The sequence below is a fragment of the Aulostomus chinensis genome, chromosome 23 (assembly GCF_037954235.1).
Source record: "Aulostomus chinensis isolate RoL2024-O1b breed Wild chromosome 23, RoL_Achi_v1.0, whole genome shotgun sequence".
In the NCBI taxonomy this organism is placed as follows: domain Eukaryota; kingdom Metazoa; phylum Chordata; class Actinopteri; order Syngnathiformes; family Aulostomidae; genus Aulostomus; species Aulostomus chinensis.
This window is the reverse complement of record NC_141342.1, coordinates 6,071,981-6,083,025: the sequence shown is the minus strand read 5'-3', so window position 1 is coordinate 6,083,025 and position 11,045 is coordinate 6,071,981. Positions and strand designations below refer to the sequence as shown.

Sequence of the window (11,045 nt, the reverse complement as noted above, 5' to 3'; positions counted from 1 at the left end):
CTAGTGTTTCAGCTGAGTAATTACACTCACCACGTCTAGGAGCCAGATTAAAGTCCTCCTTTACCCCAAAATGGGACTTCACCTTTCAGGTGCTCACTAACAGGAGTCTGGAGCTCACTAAGATGTTTTTTCCTTCGTCATTGCTTCTTTGTGACTCCAGAATGCAGGAAGAGCCAGCCACGTAAATGTAGCTGGAAGCTAATGGAGAGAGCATGACAGAGGTTGAGTGAGCTGTTCAACTGAACACACCAGCGGCTCAGTTTCACTGTGTGAGAATCAAACCCTCAGTCCTGTCACATTAAAGACCGAAACATTTCCCAAGTGTTCAAGCGTCTTTCAGCCAGAGTCGATGCTCCCGAGATTAGTGGATGCTAACGGACCCAAATCCATGATGGACAGAGCAAAGGGAGGCAGCGGCAGTTGAGAATATTCTGAGGGTTTATGACTGCAGTAAATAAACATATGGAGTCATGATGGTGATGAGGGGGAGGAGGGGGGAGTCTGGAGGAAAATCACAGGCAGCGTTGGATGAGTTCCTTGTTAGTGATTGAGCCGTCTGACGGCCCAGACACCAGGGAAGCTAACGTGCTGCAGACCTGCCTGATACGACAATCTAACACAAATGTAACATGTGTCCCGTCTCTCTCGCTCTCTCTCTCTCTCTCTCTCACACACACACACACACACTTCAGGGAGTCGTCTTTTCCAGCAACAACCACAGGCGCCTTGACCTGTCTGCCTTGTCAGCGTTTGATGATATCATCCGGAAGGTTCCAGCTCAGTAGCCACCACACAGCAGCATGACTGGGCGGAGAGGGCAGGTGCTCCACATCATAAGCTCTCCATAAACACACACACACACACACACACACACACACACACACACACACACACACACACACATTTAAATTTAAGTAAACATAAACACACATTACAGCAGCGAGCAGACAGCAGGGCAGTGACGGCGCTGTGGTCAGCACGCACGCTCTGGATGTACAGGATGCAGACACACCAACAAACATACTGTACATGACACACACACACACACACACACACACACACACACTCAACCACAAGTGTATCCATGTATCTAACCCCACCCGCGACTGCCTCATTGTCCCTGGCAGCATTCGCTCCTCCAAAGTAATGTTTTCCCTCAAAAAACACATCAACTCCGTATGCACCAATTACAAAAGCCACATAATTGTAATAATCACAGACTGAAGGGATAAATCAAGAGATCTGCTAATTAAAAACCCAAACGACTCCTTCTCAATGAAAGGAAGGTCCCGCTTCTCTATGAGAAATCAATTAAAACTCAATCAAAGGCCGAGAAGCGCCGGCTTCTCTACGTCACAGCAGCCTGAGGGGCTCCAGCTTGCGGTTCTCTCGTATGTCGGCGGCCTCAGGCTGTGTCACCGGTGTCACTGTGATTTGCAGCCCTCCAATAATCTCCTCAAGTTTTCCACAGAGAGCAGCAAATCTACTCCACATGTAAATATAGAACACAGACGGTCTCCAGGTTTGTTTGTTTTTTTATTTGGCCGTTTAAAAATTAAAACGAGAAAATTCTGCCTGTATGTGTGCGTTTGCAGAGTTCACACCTGGAATCAGGCGTCTCGTCATGTGGTCGCTGTCATTATCAGACGCCTCCTGATGCTTGAGTGGGATGAAAGAATGAGAGACAAGTCCTTGTGAGCGCTGGTCCTCCACAGAGACCCCCTCCAGGCTGGAGCTGCAGGGGCGGGGAGTCAGCTGACTGCTTTGTCACCATGTTGTTCAGCGCCACATCGGGAAACTCCCGCCCGTCTCCATCTTTCCACCTATAGAGAGACCACATGCAGCACCTGTTGTGATAGGGACACAGCTCCTGTCCTGCTGGACCTGCTAACACCTGGAGAGTTTGCGGCTGCATCAGCGTGTCACGTCACCACGCAGTTTACAAGGCAGCTGCCAACCCTGGGAGGTGGGGACTTCCTCACCTTCGAGATTTTGTTGTGTAACCAACTGTACCGCTCTCTGCTCCCTTAATTGCCCCCCACGGATATAAATAAAGTTTTCTGGACCTGAACCTGAACGTGAACCATATTCGAGACGTTCATCCTGAAGGCTCAACCCACTCAATTCACAGATTTTGACAAAACAGAGAAAGTTGAGGAGAAGCCAGAAGCTGCTGGAAGGCCAGGGTCAGCGGTGGGGGCGTGACTGTCCTCTCCTCTTTCAGATGTATTTTCCCTTCCTCGTCATGTGATGACCTGGTCCTCCAGGTATTTAATGCAAACAATTCACCTGAGCTACAGGAGGCCAGAACAAGCAGAGTCTTAAAGACTACAGCAGAAAATACAGTATGACAGAGCTGGAGACTCCCCACGGAGACACAACCGTTTACCTGATCGCTCAGGTGAGAGTCGTGCTGACTGTGAGAAGATTAAGGAAGTTTGTGTCCACATACACAAACACATCCATTTAATACACAACACACAACCATGACTGAATGGGACCAGAAACACAGTCGTGATGAAGAGTTACACTTGGTGCAATCTCTCTCTCTCTCTCTCTCACACACACACGTTGTAAAGGAACCATTCAATAATGCTGGCTACGGACGTTCCCGGGATGTGCAGTGAGAATAATGAAATCCCTGGTGCATCATGAGAGTTCACGGCACGTCTCCTGGCTGAGGTGGCGCTCAGATGTCGCTCTTCTCCTGGGACCACCCAGCCAAAGGCCTGACACTTGGCAACTGCTGCTCTGGAATTATAGTTTAAAATTGCTCACACACAACGAAGGGAAATCCACAATTCACTGAGATTTGAAGTCACAGAAAATCTGGGTTCATGAGAAAACCCCAAATCAAGGAGCCTGAGGGGGAATATGAACAAAAGGAAGAACTCCGAGGCATCACAGATAATAAAATAAAAAATGCATCTACAATTCTTCTGAAACAATTAAATAAAGATACATTTGATCTGGAACATGTGTGTGGTTTGTTTACCACACACATGTTCTTCATCGTGTGCGGTGGGCCTGCGAAGCGAGGTGGGGATGAGGGACGAACCACTTGACCCTGCTCCTGAAACTAAAGCTGTGCCACACAGGCCGAGGCTACACACCCACACACACACGCATGCACGCACCCACACACACGCATGCACGCACACACACACACGCATGCACGCACACACACACCTCTGGATGCAATTATAAATGTTTAGGAAGAAAACAGAAAACAAGCATGAACACTCGATTGTGGCTCGTTTCTTCAGCGGAGAAATATTTTCTCTCCTTGTTTGCTTTGCCGGCTCGTGGCGACTCGGAGGAGGTTGGTGATAATTTGATTTTTCCACCAAGGTTTGCAAAACATCATTTCTGTCATATTGTGTTTCCATGTCATGGCACACCAGTGCAGATGTGTGCGGTGAGATCACACAGGCTGTGTGTAGCTGCACTTCCATGAGTTTGCTGTTCGGGTGGACATCATCTGTGTACGAGTACTACCACTGATCTATTTACTGCAGTAGTACTTCCTGTTTACCTGCTGCGATCAGGGCTAGAGGCAGTAAAATCTCCCATCACCACAGGTCATCGCCACATCATCCACACCAACACCAGCCTGGTTTTCTTCAGCGGGCTCATTTATTTGATGTCAGCCACGTGTGTCCTGTTGCTCTAACGGGTTCATTCGTACTTCACCCCAGAGACGAAGCTGCGAGGGTAAAAACTCCAATGACACCATCTTGCTCATTTTATGTTTTCAGTTTGAAATGTAGAAAACTGAAGTTCACACTGTTTTAAAATGGATTAAACACAAAAACAGTGAATGAATGGAGGTTAAGAACAGAGTAAATGAAGTACCTGTGGGTTAAGGTGGTGTAGATATGAGGGAACTGCTGAGTAACTGCAGTGAGAGGAACTGAAGTAGGCAGTAATCGACACAAATACTGGTTGATAAGTAAATGGAGTGACTGACCTGCGGCTCGCCTGCGACTGGCTGGTGGGACTCGCCGGCGTCCCCGGTCTGGACAGGCTTGCCGGTCGGGCGTCTGCTCTTCCAACGTTATCGTCTAAAAACCACTGGCACTGCTGAGCTGCTGAAACAAACTCAGTGTTTTGCAGGAGTTGGAGGGTTGAAACTGTGTTGCATCACGTGAACGTGACCTGAGCCTCACGCAGGTGAACAGCCACAGCTGTCCACATCTGCTGAGGGTGTCTTGTTTATCTGGATTTCCATTAAAATTTGTCAAAAGTCCACTTGGTCAAAGTGAAGCACCAACACCGGATTCGCTCAGTGCTGGTCAGCTGCAGTCGGCTGAAACATCAGCGACTCAGGGACAGAGCATCTCAGGGTCTGACCACAGTCCTGAGTTTAACTCATCAGAATTCTCCTTCAGTCTTGAACCTCCTGCACCTCATCAGTCCCAGATCCCAGAGGGGAACTGGAGGCCTGCTCCTCCTCTCCTGGGAAAACTGTTCACACTCAATGAGGGGAATCCTGCTAACAGCGACTCTGTTCATCGCAGGTGCAGAGAAGCTATTCACCCAGCAATAATGGTAGTAGTAGTACTGCGTATGCTCGGGATACAGTAGTTCTCTTTCAGCGCCGCAGTCGATGTAAGTGAGCTGCTTCTCAGCGACCTCACAGTTCACACCACCGTCTTCACTAATCACTCCGACATTTCCATCCCCTAAAGTAAGACAATATGTTAATTGCGTTGGCGTGCTGAGGCCTCTGGCTATGTAACGCTACGCCTCGCCGCTGCAACGCGCAGAGTTCACAGCTTTGTGCTTCTCAGCAGCCACCAGAGCAGACTAGAGGCGTCCGCCGGGCCTCCACAGCTCACCGTTCGATGTGGGCCAGATTATTGGCGCTGATGGTGTTCAGAGACGAGCAGCGAGAAGCCTCCTCTCCCTGCAGCTCCGCTCAGACAAGCAAGCCCCGGTTCTCTAGTGGATCTTAAGCATCGTTCTGATCATGTATGACGAACCCTGATGTAGGGAAACACATGTGCACACTTACACATTTGTCCAGCAGCCAAAGTTGATGTAAAATTAACTTGTAATTTCATTTTTCTACCAGCCAAGTGGATATGAAGGATTTAAAGTCACCTCCCACAGCTTAATGCTTCTCCCTTGACTGACAGAAGGTGCACTATCCCTTCAAACGTAGATCCATAAATCATATATTTATTCTTCAGTCTGTTTCTATATGAGCAGCAGTGCCAGACATATTTTGATTAAATGGTCCCCTTTGGCTCGTGGCTTAGCCAGAGGTATTGGGTTTCACCTAAAATTAGCCATCAGACTCAATTTATTACCTCAATTGAGAGGCTCTGAATGAGCCCGTAACAGTGGCCCAGCTAACACCGACTCACCCCGTCCAAGCCGGATAATGTTGCTTTTTAATTCAGCTGCAGAACAGCCAGCCAGGCCAGCCCATTATGCCTCCACGCCTTTTTATTTCAGGGCGGAGGAGCGTGCTGGAGCACGAGCCGCTACCAGAGTGTTAGGAAAACACTAAAATCCAACATCATTTTATTGAGGCAAGAAAACTGCTCTCCCCTGTAAGACACACACACACGCATGCATACATGCACACTTTACAACCACGCATGTACAAGTACTGCCGTAGACATCATTCTTGATAGACCCGTGCTGCGTCTCTACCAGTTCCAGTTCCTCTCATCTGAACTTCACATCCGCCAACATGAACACCGCTTCTCCAACGGGACTCACGGCTCGACCCTGCTGTCTGCTTATTATGATTTTTACGGGTTTATGACTTAATACCTCATTTTTATATCTACACTCAACATTTCTGCTGAGAGTTCCCATTTGTCCACTTCTAGCTCACCTGGCTTGTTACAGCAGGACGTTATGGTCAAACGGGTCGCGCCTTTTCTTTCGTCTACCCGTCGTCTCTCATTCGGACGCTCTGCCTCCTTTGCTGACAGGTACGGTGGCCCTGAAGGACAAAACATAACGACATTTCACAAAACACAAGGCCTGCGTCCGAACTGCCATGTACCAACCTACGTCCTACTGCTACGACCTACCGCTACGTCCTACTCCTACAACCTAAACACGGCGGCACCATTCGGACACCCTAGAAGACTGGTGGTGAAGCACGACCTCTGCTGGCAGAGCACAGATACCACAAATAGGTAGACAGCACCAACGAAAGCCCCACCTGCTGGCCTGGCTGTCGTACTGCACTCTACTCTGAAAGCACCCTTCATTCATCCTCTATTATTAAGCACATTAACGCACCTTTAGTCATCAACAACGACGACTATAAAGGTTGGTGTTGCATCAGAATGGAAACTTGGCTTGCGGGTCCACAAGTTTTTAGGGGACGAAGAAGAAGTCCGCGGTGCATTGTGGGCCATAGGTTGCTCCATAGGATGCACCTGAACCGACCTACAATGTGGGCGTGTTTAGGCTGGAATTTAGGTTGCGAAGTCGGTCGCTACTCGCGCCAGGTGTGGTTTCAGACAGCCTACGACCTGCTCTGAGACCTACGATCAGACCTACTTGGCAATTCAGACGCAGCGAAAAACATTAACAAAACAACCATTTCAGATTACGGAAAGGGTAGGGACAACATTCTTGTTTGTGATTGGACGAACCCAAGGTTTGCGACAGTTCAATTATGTCATTTCCTGTTCCTTTTGTGTACTACTCTCAGCCGCATCCTTGCGCGAATTTTAACAGAGTTTGTCCAAATGTTTGTGAGATGTTTTTGTCTTTTGGGAAATGTTGCTGTGTTTTGCCCCTCAGGGCCACCGTAGACACGCCACTGATATCACATTCTTCACTACATGTCATCGCGTCTCTCTAACTCGTCCCTGTTCTTTTTGACCAGTCAGTACGGTGGGTTTCTCCTTCAAACCTCCCGATGTTTCCTTCCACCTGTTAGCGAGTGGTGACTAACGTTTATGAGCCTTAGCATCACCTGTGATGGAGAAAAACTGAGTTGTTTCATGTGGCCTTTGATTTTCATCAATCATTGTTCAATAAACAATGTATTTGTATCTTATTCCTTTGACCTCATTTCATAGTACTCATCTTCCTAGGCAAATACCCCACTAGGGACAGTAAAGGGGACTGTAAATGTACAAGTTAAAACTACTTGAATAAAACAAATCATTAAAAAAAGAAAAACACCCACAGACCTTTTAGAAAGGTGCAGAGAGAAAGTCTAAATTCACCTGAAAAAAATACTTAAGTATTTACAAAGGGAGGTATTTTTGATCAGGTCTGAAATAGTGCTCATATTTCTATTCCAAGCAGTTGAGGGTCTCTGAGCCAGCAGCGTGAACAGGCTGGTACCAGGTGTACCAGCTGTACCAGGTGTATCTATGTGAGGTCACCGACCAGGAGCTGCAGGTGCTGATTAACCAGAGGAACGTCTGAGAAACGCGAGCCTTCGTTCTGTTAGCGTCTCAAATGCTGTTGGACCAACAAAGCAGCAGGACGAGGGTCAGTACTGGTCCAGCAGCTCTACACTGGTCTGGGCTGGAGGACCAGAAGGGCTGAACAGCCATGCTGAGGAGGCCACTTCCTGATGGACAGCTAAGCTAACGGTTGCTAACAGACACTAACAGCAAATCAAGTTGGCAACTTTTTTAAATCCACAAGTATTTCTGCTGCAGCAACAAGAGCTTGAGTTGCATTGTGGGTCCATGTTGCATCTGACGGATGCTGACCGTGGTTCTCCATCCGTTTGCTGACAGAAATGTTTCTGTTTCCTTGCAGAAAAGTGAGACAGCTGTAATTTATGCTAATTGGAGGTGTTGCTGTTAAGACCGAGACTTTCTCTCTCTCCTCCTCTGCCTCCTGGCTCTCTCTCCTCCTCCCTCCGCTTCTCATATCTCCCCTGGAATCATCCCTTTGCTTTCTCCAGCCTATTCTTAGCTTAAGCTGCAGCTGCTCCAGAAATATTTTTAAAGATTATTACAGCATTCACAAACTCTTTTTTCCCTTTAGTGTTTCCAGAGTTCCTTTTTCTCCCTCCTTGCTCCGTCCCAACTCTCGCACACTCGTCCCCCCTTCCTACCTTTCTCTCGACAGGAATCTTTGGTTGTAAAATAATAGAGCATCAGCCAGCAATAATTTGCAGTCCAAACAGAACCGACGCTGGCTGACGTTTATTGAAACCTCATCCCCCCGCGAGCCAGTTTCCCTTTCCCTCCCAGCTCCATCGCTGCCTGTTTGTTCAGACAGACCCGAGTCCTGGCCATTGCTCTTAATAAAGAGGCCTATGGCCGACCTTGGCTTCAGCGTGGCTGGGCAGGGGGAGACCAGGAGGAGGAGGGCGTCTGCTTTCATTGGCTCTCATTAATCCTGAATAGCAGTCGGCGGCAGAGGAGACGCTGTCAGACAGAGCGGACGAACCTCCCCACCTACGGCAGGCTAACAGGTTCAGGTAGACTCAGGGAAGGGAGGACGGCCCCAGGATGATGATCGGCTTCAGCAGCCACTCTCAGATGATCTTGCACCTCGCGTGAAACTCTCCTGACCTCCTGGGTCACGTAGCCGTTGGGGGAGCACTTCTCCATCACAACTGATTGACTGGTGAAGAACATATGATGATCCTGTGTGAACACAGAACATCAGAAAGCTGACGGTTACGCTCCCTGACCGTGACACAGGTAGCAGGGAGGTAATAAACCGTTCAGAGGAAAATAGCACATATTTAATATCTGATTGGTGAATAACTTAAAGTCATGCTGAAACCAAGAAATGTGTTTTGTCCTTCAAAAACTCACTTAAAGCTGTTTTGAGTTCACTAAGATGTGTTAGTTCCTTTTAGCTTGAAGCTCATGGAGACTGATGACTAACAAAGCTAAACTTTAAGAAACTCTCAAGTCGAATCCACGTCTGCAGTGTCCACGCGTGGATGGATCAGTGAGTGTGACTGAATTCACTCACTGGTGATGCTGGTGAGCACCCAACTGGAGGGTGACAGTTGGGTTTTATCTTCAATCACTGTGTTTAGATCAATGATGCATGGATCAATAATACCAGGCGATGACCTGGACAGAGTGTGAATGGACGTTTTGGGCAGTTTAGCTGTCGGTCTCCGTTAGCTTCTAGCTAAATATACAAGGCAGGCTCTTCCTGCATTCTGGAGTCACAAAAAAGTAAAGTAGGAGATAAAAACATCTTTGTGAGCTCAAGATTCCTGTTAGTGAGAATATGACGAAATCCATTTTTGAGGTGAAGAATGGCTTTCATGCTAGAATAACAGCTAGCTGGAAGGATCCACTGGAGGGGTCGGAGGGGGAGGCAATGTTTGACTCCACTGCACCTGTCTTACACTCATAGGGGTGATGGCAGCAGTTAACTAGAGGTCATACACACTCGTGCATGAGGGGGAATGTGTGTGACAGAACAAACCATTGCCAGGCCTGGGGGGGGGGGGGGGGGGGTACAATCGTTCCATCTATTAAAAGCAAGTGTGTATTATTGTATCTAAAATTATATATATGTGTTTAGGTTGATATACTGAGAGGAGGGCATCTGTTTTTCTGGAGTGGATGGGTCTGGACCCCCCGGCCCATGACTGAGAGAAATAAGAAGAGGTTCATAGTGAAGTTAAACACTAATCTTCACCTCAGTGTCTAAAGCTCCACTTACTGGAACTCCTGTGGATTCCTCTGGTCAGCGGTCAACAAAGACAAACTAATCGCCGCGGTCGATGGGCTGAGGTCTGACCACAACGCTGCCCAGGACAAGGCCTCGCACACTGAAAACAGCCGCCTCGGCTCATTTTCCACCACCATCACCAGCGCGAACGCTGGCTGGGCCAAAACCCTCTTAAAACATTAAACACTGTATCAATAATAAAATTGAAGCAATTAGTTACATTTCCTTGTCAAGATCAGGGTGCACCAAATTACCTGCTAAAAAGTGGAGTTTTAATTGGATAATATTTGGCATGCTGCACAATTTCAGCCGCAGACAGGAAAAAAAAATCCATACATTAGAGCAGACACAAAGTAGTATGAGAGGTGGGCTTGTGTTTCCTCTGCAGAGCGGCTGGGGCCAAAAACAATCTGGAAGAGCAGCGCTCAATGTTTTCATTGTGTTTCTTCTGCTGAGTTGGGCACCGAGTGGCTTCCTGCGACTCCGCACCGGCGGGGGCGGGGTCTCCGACTCACACCTACACACTTGATCTATAAAAAGATGATAGCCAAACTCACAGCTGCCAGCTTCTGACTCACAGCAGAGGAACTGGTTTTCGGAGGATGATTCAGTAACGCGTCGCCCGCCACAGCAACCACCGACTGGTGCGACTGTTCAGTTGAATAATTGGTTGCATTTATAATTCACTGTGCTGTGGTGAGAGGTGTGCATCATTCACAGTGGGTCTCCATGAAAATGTCCAATGTAAATTAAAATAAAAATAAACAGTGAATGAAAAAATACTGATATAAATCGACCGTATCATTTTTGAGACCTTGTGCACTATTTGCCTTGAAGAGGCTGTGGCTAAAGATGGAGGCTGTGGCTCCGCCATGCTCCAACTGCAACGTTGTTGTCCCCTCCTCCACCCGTGAAGTGGAGACTTCCAGTGCGCTTTCATCCAGGTTGTAAACTTGAGGATTCTGTTGATGTGCTAGTTGTCTCGGTCCGTGTTCCTGTCATGTTAACATAGTGTTGATGGCATCACTGTGTCCTTTTCTGTCTATTTTGGTTATCAGGTGCCTGCATATCATATTTTATTTTGAAATTTGTCCAGATCCACTATGCCGTTCGTTTGGTGGCTTCCAGTCTGCTGCCATCTGCTCTGTGTAAATTCAGGCCTGCTAACTTCCTGCTGGACTACAAAAGTACTTCACCCCTGACTTGCTAACTTCCTACTGGAATAAAGAAAACCCACAACTCCTTGTTGGACTACGAAGGTACCTCATCACTGCTATGCTAGCTTCCTGTTGGACTACAAAGGTACCTCATCACTGCTATGCTAGCTACCTGTTGGACTACAAAGGTACCTCATCACTGCTCTGCTAGCTACCTGTTGGACTACAAAGGTACCTCAT

General features: G+C 47.8%; 1 long non-coding RNA gene across 7 annotated transcripts; it reads right to left on the bottom strand.

Moving 5' to 3' along the window:
- Positions 1-1,339: 1,339 nt before the first annotated feature.
- Positions 1,340-9,126, bottom strand: LOC147239278 (uncharacterized). Of its 7 annotated transcripts, none has more exons than XR_015111502.1 (6): positions 8,769-9,126; positions 8,395-8,594; positions 5,852-5,962; positions 3,536-4,986; positions 1,605-1,823; positions 1,340-1,483 (listed from the first exon to the last, which is right to left on the bottom strand). It is a non-coding gene; the product is annotated as an uncharacterized LOC147239278 (long non-coding RNA). The 7 variants fall into 7 exon arrangements; XR_015111504.1 differs by lacking the exon at positions 1,340-1,483 and having other exon boundaries at positions 1,526-1,823; positions 3,536-3,786; positions 3,971-4,986; XR_015111506.1 differs by lacking the exon at positions 1,340-1,483 and having other exon boundaries at positions 1,526-1,823; positions 3,536-4,088; positions 4,842-4,986.
- Between the last annotated feature and the right edge of the window lie 1,919 nt (positions 9,127-11,045).